Raw genomic sequence first — 12,924 nt, forward strand, 5'->3', positions numbered from 1 at the left:
TTTATTGGTTTATAGATAAATCCTAAGATGGAGTCTAGAGGGTAGAAGAGTGAGTGGTAAGTGCAGATATGACGATGTGGTCGAAAATGTTTGGAGAAAAGTGATATCTTAGCGTTTTAGGAAGCAGATTTCACGTGGAGAGGGCATCAAATTGAGTGTCATTCGGTATTTTTGAGAGAAGGAGAATACTTAGGTGGCACGTGCAGGTTATGTGGGAAGATTTGTTATTTCAACGGAAGGCCCCGGGATCCAAAACTGTACAGGACGGAGGTCAGTGGCATAATGTGTTGAGCGGGTTTCCTTACTGCTGATGAGCCGTCTGTGTAGGTGGGATGTTTGGAAAGCTATTTCCAAAGGAGAGTTCATCTTATAGGGTGTTGATCTTCGATTGGAACTTTACCATCATTAGAGTGGGAAATTTGATTGGACACACACACACAAACACACACACATTATATATATATATATATATATATATATATATATGTGTGTGTGTGTGTGTGTGTGTATGTATATGTATATATTAATGAAACAAAGCCATGGTTTAGCAGAGAGGATTTAATTAATTAACAAATTCAACAAATTTGTCATTTGTTGTCTAGTTCTTGGAAGTATAGGTGCAAGCCTAAAATCTCCTTATGCAGAGGCAAACCATTGCTGTGAAGAATACTTGCAGTGGGACATTATATCATTAAAAGAAATGCAAATAATGGCTTCTTTTGTCATATTATGTAAACTGATGTGTTCTGTTATTTATTTATTTTTTTTTTTATAAAAATTGCTTTCTCCATTTTGCAGGTATGTGATGCAACCACCAGAGCCGCAAAAAGGTAGAGGTTTCATTACTCAGTTTATTAAGTATTTATGTGTCTGAAGACATTTTTCAAAATTTCGGCCCCTGACACCTTTTGTATTTTTCGGTTTTTATCTGTATTTGATACTTTTTAATTTTTTTTATTTACGTATTTGCTAGCAAATTTAATTCACTTGATCGTAGATTGATTAATGCTTCTTTGCAGAATAATTCTCTCTTTCTCTCTCTTAGAAGCTGAATTGACTTGTCGTTGAAATCGATATCGCATCTGTATATTAGTGATGAATTTCATTTTTAACCTTCAGACATTTCCTGTTATGAAACGCATTCCCTTACCTATGAGTCATTACGTTAATTTCTTGTATTCGAGACTTTTTTTTTTTTTTTTTTTTTTTTTTTTTTTTTTTTTTTTTTTTGCACTGTTTAGACGCTTTTCCTTGCAACTTGATTTGGATATTGTTATTTATCTTCCTGTGCATTACTGTTGATCGTGTAACTTGGATATTTGCTAAAGAGAGTAGTACTTTTGGCCGTGGTGGACTTGAAATGTAAGCCAACTTGTGTTTTACGCTTAACCGTCGCTTTTGTCGTATAATTTGAGTGTTGCCTTCGGATAGCTTTGTTTATGTCTCATACAATGTGTCCATCGTGACTTTGCACCCTTTGACACTTGGCAACGAACGAGTTTGCATCGTGTTGCAAAGCAAGAGTCTGAAGTGTTCCATTCCTCACTTGTCCATTGAGGGAATGTCATTAGATGATAAACGAATTTTCTTGGCCACTGAGTCACGTCTCGTGGCCATACCTCCCAGCATTCCGCAGCCGCTGACGCCCACGCTGCGTCCCCGGGAGTTATTCCTTCCGTAGGTGATATTGAAATTCTTGGTCATGACTGTGAGGAACGGCAGATGGCTCCCTAGAGCTGTCTCAGCACATTAACCGGCTTTCGTAATGTGGCCTTTACAATGTGACTGACACGTCAGTGCGGGCGGAGGGTTAACCAAGTCATTTGCAGGTATAGGAGGAGAGCTCAGTAGCTGTGGAAATAGTTGATTGATTCGGGTTCTGCTCCGTTGACATATTCAGCTTATGGCCCTGAGAACTGTATGCTTCAAGTTCATTGACACTTCTGTTGATCACTTTATGCACAGATATGGAAGCATTAGGAATATTAAAAATGTGTTTAAATATTAATCGCAAAAAGGAAGTTTTGTTCAGATTGTATGTTCTGACATCTGGTCATCAGTGAAAGGAGAATTTTTCATGAAAGACGATCGGAAAATGAATTTTAGATATTCAGAATCGTAATATAACAATTTATTTGTTTTATCAAAAAATATTTTGGACTTGCTGGAATAAGAACACCTAGCTCCGCATGGTATGAATGACTAAATAGCAGGGAAAAGAAATAGGATGAAGAATCCTGGTTTATTTTTCCAAAAGATGAACGAAAAATGAATGGCTTCATTTAGACTAGAACTTTATGGTAATATTTTGACGCAGAAATGTCTCATTTCAAGGCATTTCATGAAAACAAGCTGAAAATGTATGATGAACATTATTTAGAAGAAATACAAGAGTGATTGCGTCAGTTTATGAAGAGTGTACAGGTCTTAATAAGATACAAAATTGTGATACTCTCTTGTGAAGGATCGTGAAGCTGAAAGGGAACAACGCCTTCCGGAGAATCTGTTGACTGCCTGCTGAGTTTGGGAAATGAGAAAGTGTGATTGTGTCGGGTGATCTGTAAACTAAAGTGCATGGAAGTTGAAGGAATGGTGAGGTTGGTAGGTTTGGATTAGTTGATGGTGTGCTTAATGTAAGTTGTCAAATGAAAAATGTTCATAAGTGTATTTAGAAAAGATAAATGAGCGAGGTACTACAAGAGAAGGATTGATAAGTTGGTAGATGTGATAAAAGTTAGCGTATTAGCAGGAGATGATATGATAATTACTGACTTGGAGGGAAGTGGAAATGGAGAGGTGTCAGGTGTATATGTTTGCAAGATATGAATGGAGTTTCATTAGGCAGAAAGGACAGCTGCATCTACAGTAGGGAGAAGGATGAAAAAAGAAAACTTGAAATTTAGTCGAAAAGTTGATAGGAGACGGACGTAGAATATAAGAGGAATGATAAGTTATAATGAAAGATGATGTAGATTAGGCAATGGAGGTTCTTATGGTATGAGTGTAGTGAGAAAGGGTTCCATTGCTTTTTATTTATCTTTTTTTATAGATAAAAGAACAGAATGCAAAGAGCTGTCTGAAAAAAAAGGCAGTTGCGTGAAATGAAAGCATTTGTGGAAGTAGATAATGTAAAAGAGGGGGAACTTAATGCTGCACGTTTTGGCGGAATTAATGTGTCCTAGAAAGGCGGAAACGGCTATTGAAGGTATTAATGAAGGCCAAGTTAAATTGAACACTGGGATGGTGGTGGCTTGAAGGGATTATTTGTGAGGTATTAAGGGATTAGCAGATGGAACTATTTATTTTCTTTAGTATAAGGGGAAAGTTGTCAGGAAAACCTCACGAATAGCGTAGGAATAACTTTCCCGAATAAACCTGCAAGTTGTATGAGGACCTGATAGGAAGAGTTTTGTGGGTGTAGCGAAAACATGCGGCTGTGTGTGTGTGTGTGCGCGCGTGCGCCGATAGATCACATTTATGAAATGATTGTTTATGAAGTTAAAGAGTGCAGTTGATTTGTTTCATTTGTTATAATTGATAAAAGTTTTAAGACGAACGCGATGACAGGGTAAGAAAATATCAATAGGAAAAGATACAAGTGAATAAATGTCAAAGGGTTTAGGGAGTCAATGTTACAGATGATGGCTGAATACAAGAAAGTTGAGGTGTGCAGAGCGGTTATTAATTAAGCTCTCTTCTGTACTGCAGTAGCCAAGTGAGACTGCGGAATGCGAATGAGAAGAAAAAAATGTTGAAACAGTTGTACAAAATAGCAGTTTAGCCATGATGAAAACGACGATATATTTTGATTCGGTAGGTAGGAGGATATGAAAGAGAGAGAGAGAGAGAGAGAGAGAGGAAACAAAAGATCCTTGTGGTTGTGACTTGGGGAAAAAGTCTGTTGAAAGGCAGGCAGTGCCTCCTGTGCAAATGCCATTAAAGTTTTCCTCACGACGGAGCAACGGGGCTGTTCCATTGCCTGCCTTTGTTTCTGCCAAAGATGTCGAGCCATGGAAGAGACCGGGTTTTAATGGCAGCCCTTTTCTTTCCTTGATGAGCTCATATCGAGATGGTCCGAAGGTTCTTTTAAGAAACGCATTTATTTTTTCTTCCTGGAAAGAAAACTGGAATATTCTTGGGAATTGAAGAGAATGTGATATTCGTTTTTTTATGTAAGTGCCCCTAAACTCTGAGCCTAGTTATTTGTTGTTTAATCTTTCCTGAGATGCCCTTGTCCCACCGTGGAATTTCAGCATTTTTGACAAGTGAATTTGTGAAGTATAAACAAAGCCGCAGTACTCCATGGACTTTCTTTAATTTTCGTCCCCGTTACAAAACAATACGTCTTCTGTGAAAGCCGGATGTGGATTTTGGAGAGCGAAATGGAGAAACGGTCCACAACTCGAGGAATCAATATTTGGTTAGGAAGAAGGAAGCATTTCAGTGTTATCCTACCTCTCTGTCTAAAGGTATACATAGACACTATCCCAGCCCCTGCATATTGTAGTAATATCTGTATGATTGAGATGTTCCACACGACGCATCACTCAAATAACACGATGTTCAGCTTAACGTCTTCCCAGACTGAAGGTTGGCTTATTTTTGGACAAGCGGAATATCATATGAATGTGACATAACAGTGATGGAGGCTGAGAAAGATTCGTATATTGCACGATAACGGCAGCTTACTGCTGCCCTTTCTGACACAGCACAGGTGCGAATTCTGGACGGGCAGTTTCTTCATTTCATTTCCAGAAATCTGTTTTTAGGAGTTTTAGCGAAAAATATATCCATAATTGTGGGCAATCTCTGCATTTTAGGTTTGAGAATGGTTTATTATTAGAGACGGGTGATATAGGCAATACGTGACATCCATCCAGGTCACAAGTCCTAGCTAATGGACGCGTCAGTCCCTATTGTTAGAGTTTCCTGGCCCTTTCTCTTATTCTGCAATGTTTCAAAAGGAATTTTGCATTCGCATTGCTGGTTTACTACCCTATGAAAGGATATGTGAACTGTTGGTTAACTTTGATCGACTGAATTTTTTAATATTTCTTCGCATTTCAAAATGTTAGGGAGAAGTTAAATTCAGCTCTTCCCGCTCTCTGTATTTTGAAAAGAAGCTGCACCACGCTTTAGTGGAAATAAAGGTAAGCAGTCGCTAGTGTGAACCTGAGATCGTATATAAACTTTCTTGTCGTAGGTCACCTCATATTGTTTAGCGAAAGGCAACACAAGGCAGCTGTCGGGTAGCATTGCTCACTTTCCAGTTATTCAACATCTGCTCGTTCGCTTTTCATGAGGGGCATCTGCTGCTCTCCGTGCCGAGTATTCGTTGGCTTCATTCTACGAAAATCGGTGGGAGAGTTAATCACAAAGTTGCAATATTTGAGTTTCCTGATTGTCGAATTCTAGGACGTTTTCCACAGATGAGTGATAGGAATAGAACCTGTTTCATTCATTATAACATTGGGTCATTATTTATGCACATGTAACATCATGACGAATATTTTACTTTTACGCTTGGAAACGTTAGTTTTTTGTGTGCCTCAGATTAGCATTTAAAAATCTGACTCTGTTAATAATATAATGAAAGCTTGTGAGGAATTTCAGAGGAATTATGAAAATAAGAAAGAAATCGGTTATAAGAAATATAACAGTAAAGTAACCGGTGCGTGGATCAATCGGAAAGGGTCAGAAATGAAAAGAAACAGCAGGGGAAGGGGTGGGGGGGGGTCAAATCTCTTCTTGGGACCACCACTGGGAACAGGAGAAATACAGAAAGGCATAAATAGCTGCACTGTAAACAAAGGGGACGCGTCAGAAACTAGGAAAGAACTTGTTACGTGAGTGTTTGGAAATATTGAGCACCACGCCCACTTGAGCTAGTAAGAGAGTCACACGGTAAACGGGAGCTTTGCATACCAGGTCAAGGGTATAGTAAACCCTGTTTTCGAAATGCCACAAGCAATGGAAAAAGACTCCTGGCTTATACTGAATTCTTACGGGGATCGGAGAGAAGAACATAAAATATAACTTGGAGGAAGAAAGTCAGGCCTAGAAAATATATAAACTAGAGGAGCAGCGAGGTCAGTTGAAGAGGTTGGAATGCCAAGAATAGGCCAAAGAAAAGCTCGCATCTACGACGTTGGATTGAGAGATGTGCAGAAGATAAGAGAAAACATGGAAGAATTAGAGCGGTTCTCTCAGACCCTCGATACGTGAAACTTTGAAATAATCATGACAAAAAAATATTTCAACCGAAAGATAAGAATAAATATGACCTCTGGGGCTGTTGCAAGCTGCTGTCCTCCTACACAAGAGTGTCATCGCTATGCATGTTTCTTTTAAGCTGAATTGTTATTTACTTCGTCAGAAAGGGAAACAACTGCTTTGGAGGAGAAAATAATCAAATATAACGAAAGCACGTGAGGTTTGTCGGCTTTTGATGGTTAAAGAGATTTGAATGAGGTACGGAAATGTTTTAAGGTTTCACTAATGATGTTCTTGAAGTTGATAAATATATTTATATATATATATACATATACATATAAATATATATATATATATATATATATATATATATATATATATATATATATATATATATATATATATCCAATGTAGCACGAAGGAACATGTACTTGAGAATATCCTTAAATCCACGGTAGAAAGATAAGTGAAACTTGGAACTAGTACTTCACTTACCTTTCTACCGCAGATTTAAGGATATATATATATATATATATATATATATATATATATATATATATATATATATATATATACATACACAAACACACACACACACACACACACACACACACACACACACCCTTTTATTTTGGACTTAACCTGCCCTGGTGGCCATAAGCATTAATAATAAAATAAAAGCAGGTCATCGCCTCGGTGTGCACCCCGGAGGCCTATTTCGTAAGAATCCTGGGTATTCCTGGGTCTGAAGACTGACCTTCTTGTAACCTGTTACATCCTGTGAATACACTTCGTATCCTTCTGCTCGCTTTTGCAAAGACTTGTTGATATACCAACTGTTCACCAGAATATCGCGGTCCATTTTCTCAAGTGACGAAGTCACCACGAGACCCCGATGGGTCTTTTCACCCGAGCTTCATTTTTTACCACGTCGTCGTAACTCGCCATTTTTAGCCCTCGTTACTCAAATACTTTAACCAAACTTTTCTTCTCTGTAGCGTCGAGGGGTCAGAGAGAGAGAGAGAGAGAGAGAGAGAGAGAGAGAGAGAGAGAGAGAGAGAGAGAGAGAGAGCAAAAATTCGCTGGACCTTTATCAATTAATGTTATTGATTTCCGCCGTAAATGTGATTCCAGTTTTCATAAAACGAATGTATGAATCATGAAGGGAACAGCTGCTTCATTGGACAGTTTTCCAGAAATTATTGTGTTGATATTTGCTTCGTCATCAATCTCTTTTTTTTTTATGATTTTGCTAGTTGATTTGGAATAGAAAAGCGGGTTCAGACATTTATTGCATTACTTTGCTTCACTGTAAAAGGCTTTTGTGGAACTTCTGCTCAGACCTAAAATAATGACCTGTGGGAAAAAGAAACCAAGAAAATGATCCGATCAAGTTAGCATCTCGCATGTTGCAGTTAACCTTGTGCAAATGAAAATGAGGGAAATATGTTTTTTTTTTCCACTAAGAACCAGTTGTTGTTCAGGGATTACATAAGTTATTTTCAATATACGTAATGTGCTTCAAATGTGAGTCCTTTTATATATACACCACGGGCCATAATATATATATTATATTTGATATAAGATAAAACATTATAATAATCATATACCAGATAAACGAATAAACATACATCACATACCAACACAACACCACAAAAAACACACTATGTCTGTATGTGTGACTGTGTGGTGAGAGGTTTTACCAACAGTGACTCGTTGGTGGAACTGGGTGGGTCATTGCTCTTTTGTATCCGTTTCTTTTTATCACACCTATCCCGTGATGCTTTGTTCTCTTTAGAGTTTTCTGTATAAAAGGACAGAGGAAAGGTCTGTTTTATCTTTTGTCAGTAAATTAGCTTATGCATATATATATATATATATATATATATATATATATATATATATATATATATATATATATACATACGTATATATATTGTGAATGTCATGCTTTAAATATCATCATTTTTAAGTACGCTAATGGCGACTTTAGTATGAATGCCTTTCTTTTCAGATTTAACATTGGTGCGACGTAAATCCACAAGTTTAAATTTCATTAAATTTGATATCTACACATACTGTAGTGAAAATGCTATGATAATGTATTAACAACCGTTAGGTCTTTTAATTCTTTATTGCTCTGACTTTATCTAGATTTATGGCAGCGTTGTTATAGAAATCTCTATGGATGAAAGACTACAATCATACAATACACACACAAATACATGTACTATATATAGTGTGCGTGCGTGTGCATGTATGTATGTATATGTATTTGTCCTGTGAAAAATGGCGGTAATGCTCAGTTAATTTTTTAAACTACATTGTCCTTATAGTAAGTATTTTACGTTCTGGTGACTGCATTTTCGCGTTAAGATTTTGTGCCAGTTCAACATGAACTATTCAAGAATGAAACATACACGAGAGACGCGAACAGCTGACAGTACCTATGAGCGACTTCCAATCGACGTGCTAAATATTCGGCTGTTAAGACCACGCAGTCGTTAGCAGGTCGGCTAGAAATCGTTGCCCTGGCACTGTCTGGCGTTCGAGTACCTCAGGTTCCGAATCATTTATCAGCTATAATCCCCCTTCGGTGATATTCCCCAAGTAGAGCGAATTCGATATTAATCGACATTTGCAGCAAGATGTGTGCGTATGAAAAATGTCACGGATATGTTTTTGTGTGTGTATATATACATATATATTTATATACTATGTGTGTGTATGTGTAGTGTGCATATTATACGTAAATATAACTTGATGAATCATAGCAGACATCATAGAGCAGGCAGACTTTACTTTTGGGGTTCACGTCGTAGTTCTGAATCAAATCAGGAATGAAAGACTCGACCTTTCGACTCTACAGAGAAATGGGGCTTCTGTTGTAGAGAGCTTTTACATGGGATATCAGGATTTGTGGTAATAAGGAGTACAACTACCCTAGGAACCTATGGCCGTTGTCTTGTTTATACCTTCTTTCTGAAGATAAATGCCAGTTGGTATAATTTGTCTCGTTACTTAAAAGAAATAATTTTGGCACTTTTTCTCCAGTTTTACATCAACTGTATTGCTTGTAATTAGTTCTTGCGTCTTCTACTTCTCCCAGTTGAATCTTAACATTAGTGTTTGCGCCACCCTCTGGTTTTAGACCTAACAAGTGGCAGTAGCTCTGAATCCGTAAAATAGCTTCTGTTGTGATTTTCTTTCGGATTCGGTCTGCAAGACTACTGTATATGAATTTTCCACCAAAATAGATGTTAGCCTTACAACTACCTAAAGATCTCCTGCTCCCAAAGTGTGTTTCATTCACCAGAATAATATTTCTTATCTTGTAGTAGTTACCATTGACAAAGGCCCAGATCTGATTTAGCTCGGAACTGTGTGCGAGATCATTGCAAGAGGTAAAATTAAGTAAAAATCGTTACGCCGGACACCACTCAGTTTTGTTTAATAGTAACAAGGACCCTCACTTTTTTTTTTACTAACCTGTCACAGAAACCATTCTGAATTTGAATGGTGTCCTTCAATATCCAGTTGTAAACTTCCTTTCGGAATAATTACTAATTTACATTTTATTTCGGTCATCATGATTTTTGAAATGAAACATATCTATCATTGGAAGAAAAAGTTGAAGACCACGAGATCATCTCGGAGTAGGAAACATGAAAACTCATTCATTGATTAAACAATTAATCTAGCATAGAGAGAGAGAGAGAGAGAGAGAGAGAGAGAGAGAGAGAGAGAGAGAGAGAGAGAGAGAGAGAGACTGTTAAATGTAAAGCTTATAAAAGAGACGAAAAGTAGCGCTGGAGCTGACTGGCTTGTGTGCTATAAACCCGTAATTACAAACTTTCTCGACTTATCCACCAAATGTTATGAGGACTCGTCCACCTGCCTCGCAGCTCCATGATCACTCGCGTAACGGGACCGAAGTCCCGTATTACCTACACGAGTTTCTAATTGGCTCTATTTTCATCACGGAAAAAAAAAGACGAAACCCGTCAACACAATTGTAAAGCAAGTTCTTGATAAGAAGCATCTGGAGTACGTGACATTCATTTCGTGGCTGTTATTATCAGTGATTTCGTTTTGGGAGAACTTAATTACGGAAGTTAACTCTTTAGGTTCTTCCAATGTACCGTTCAACCTTTGGGCTCTTTCTTAATGTTAAAATCATTTTATTTATTCTTGCGCTCACACTCACACGTGTGTGTGTATATATATATATATTATATATATATATATATATATATATATATATATATATATATATAATATATATATATATATATATATATATATGATATATATATATATATATATATACTCGTTTGTATATATATTATGTATATTTTCCTGCATGTATATACAAGTAGATAGATGGTATTCGTAGTTTAGTTGTTAAGATATTTGGCTCACCAGTAAGAACTTGGTCCGCATCTCTGGCGAGTGATGAGTGATACGGTGCCTTCCTTTAAATCATTTTTTTTTTCACCTGGTATTGAAATAGGGATAATTTTGTTGCTTGGCGCGAGTGTGTTGCTGCCAGGTTACGGGTAGATTTTCCCATATTTGCTGAGAAGTGGTAATGTAACAGTATTTTAAATAATATATATATATATATATATATATATATATATATGATATATATATATATATATATTATATAATATATATATATGTATATATATATACAATATAATATATATTATATATATATATATATATAGATATATATATATATATTGTATTTAATTTTAGACGTTCGTCACAAACAATGGAGAAACTACATCTCCCTGTGTACGTTATAATCAGATATACTTCTGAAAATCACACTGATTTAAAACTATTTTTATTGAACAATTGCAGTGGAAGGTATTGCAGATCCTAAATAAAACACTTTTGTACCTGTACTTTGGGTTTTCATATATTACTTGTTGGATCGTTTTTTTTCTGCAAGCCAGTATCTTTCAAGTATTGTGTGTTGTTACCTTGAAGTACAAAGCACCATGACATACAGAACAGTGACGCAATGGCTACCATTTGACTTTCCAAGTTGTGTGCATTTCAGTGTCTCGTTCAAACTTCTTTCAAGGCGCTGTTAATTTGTGTTAATATGACTGCATTGCAGTTTTGAACATGGCAGAAGAGCTAAACGAAAATGATACCGACGTAGCTTACCTGAATGTCGAAACCAGAGAAGTGTTGCTAGATTCTCATAAGATTTTTGTCTCTAACTTTTGTTATAATGCTGTACGTGTTCCAGGGCAATAATTTCCGTTCATTTCCGGCACAGCCTTTCAATAACACTTCAGTTAATCACGGTATGAATTCTTTCTCATACAACGTTGATCAGCCTCCCACCTAACGCACACACTATTCACTCCCGTGTCAATAGGGCACTGAGTCAGTGCGGGAACTTGCTCGCTCGCAGTGCCGAGTGTTGATGTCCGTCGCAGCATTGAGAACAATGACGTCACGGTTCCCTGCACAGCGGCGCATGCGCTCTGAAACTGCTTTGTCGCTGCGTGTTGCTCTACTGTGTTGCGTGCTGAGTAGAGAAAGGGAAATTCCTTCGGAACTTCATGCAGAAAAATACGACACATAAGGATCTCACCTCTGTAAATGGTAGAAAGGGACCTTTGAAATGAAGAAAGGCGGTGGCATTTAGGATCAAGAAGTAGGTACTCTGCATGAAGGACTTGGGCTTTTCTAAATGATAGAAGTGTATCCTCATTATCAAAAACGACACATTGAAGACGGAGTAATAGGTTTCCTCTGCTTAGAAGATTCCGAATGTATGAATAATGAAAGGCCGCATGCTTTAGTATTATTCATATCCTTATTATAACTCCGCGTTCTTTTTGAAGTTATACTGTTCTTACTCTTATTATTTTGGTTTTTATTATAGCCCAACCCCCTGCGTGGAGTTGTTATTGTTTGGCTCATGTCGTCAATTCCTTCTTGGTTTAAGGTTACTTTTGTCTCTTAGCTATCTTCTCTTCAGGAGAATCACTGATTAAATTGCTGTCAAAGTTCAGATCCCCGAGATGAGTCCTCCTAGTGTTTCTGTGGTTTCCATAGGACCAGTAGTTTTTTTTTATAATAATAAATATCGGCCCTGAATTTTCTTTCTCCGTACTTACGCCTCGAACAACAGTTTCCAAGAGTAGGATTCAGAATTAACAAGTCAGCAGAACTACGAGAGTCGAAAGGGGAACGAAAGTTATGAACCGATATATGCATCATAAGGAGAAGGAAAACAAAATACTCACGGATCTAACAACTAGAAAGAAGAAAGAAAGAAAGAAAGGAAGGAAGGTAGGAAGGAAGGAACTCGATGGACAGATTGAGTTCCAGTGAACATCAGTTAGACCTGGAAATAACGTCGCGAAACAAATACTCATCAAGTTGTCAAAATTACTTCAGCAATTTTATTATGTTTTCCATTCCATGTTTTACTTACCAAACTTACCAGTCTTGTATAACATTTTAAAATTTGTTATTGCTCTGCTAAATATGGTAAATGTAATTTAAATTTAGTACGGAATTACCAGTAATCAACTAATTATTCAACTTTTACTGTGGTGAAAGTTGTTTTCTTTGTCCAGATTATAATTGTTATTAACTGCTGTTCATTAATTTGTCATTAAGACATTCCTTTGGTTCCTGAGATTATTTGACACAAATGGTTTTTACACACGTATT

The 12,924-nt window shown here is 37.0% G+C and overlaps 2 protein-coding genes across 12 annotated transcripts in view; one reads left to right on the forward strand and one right to left on the reverse strand.

Annotated features, from left to right (window-relative positions):
• The window catches only part of LOC135221641 (uncharacterized), a 107,785-nt gene extending 96,128 nt beyond the window's left edge, over window positions 1–11,657 (reverse strand). The window contains exon 1 of the mRNA XM_064259329.1: window positions 11,398–11,657. The gene's annotated coding sequence lies outside the window, so the exon portion shown is untranslated. The remainder of the gene's footprint in view (window positions 1–11,397) is intronic.
• LOC135221648 (calcium uniporter protein, mitochondrial-like) overlaps window positions 1–12,924 on the forward strand; it is a 761,453-nt gene that overhangs the window by 526,730 nt on the left and 221,799 nt on the right. The gene's annotated exons all lie outside the window — the stretch shown is intronic.

Source organism: Macrobrachium nipponense, chromosome 20 (genome assembly GCF_015104395.2).
Source record: "Macrobrachium nipponense isolate FS-2020 chromosome 20, ASM1510439v2, whole genome shotgun sequence".
NCBI classification, from domain to species: Eukaryota; Metazoa; Arthropoda; class Malacostraca; order Decapoda; family Palaemonidae; genus Macrobrachium; species Macrobrachium nipponense.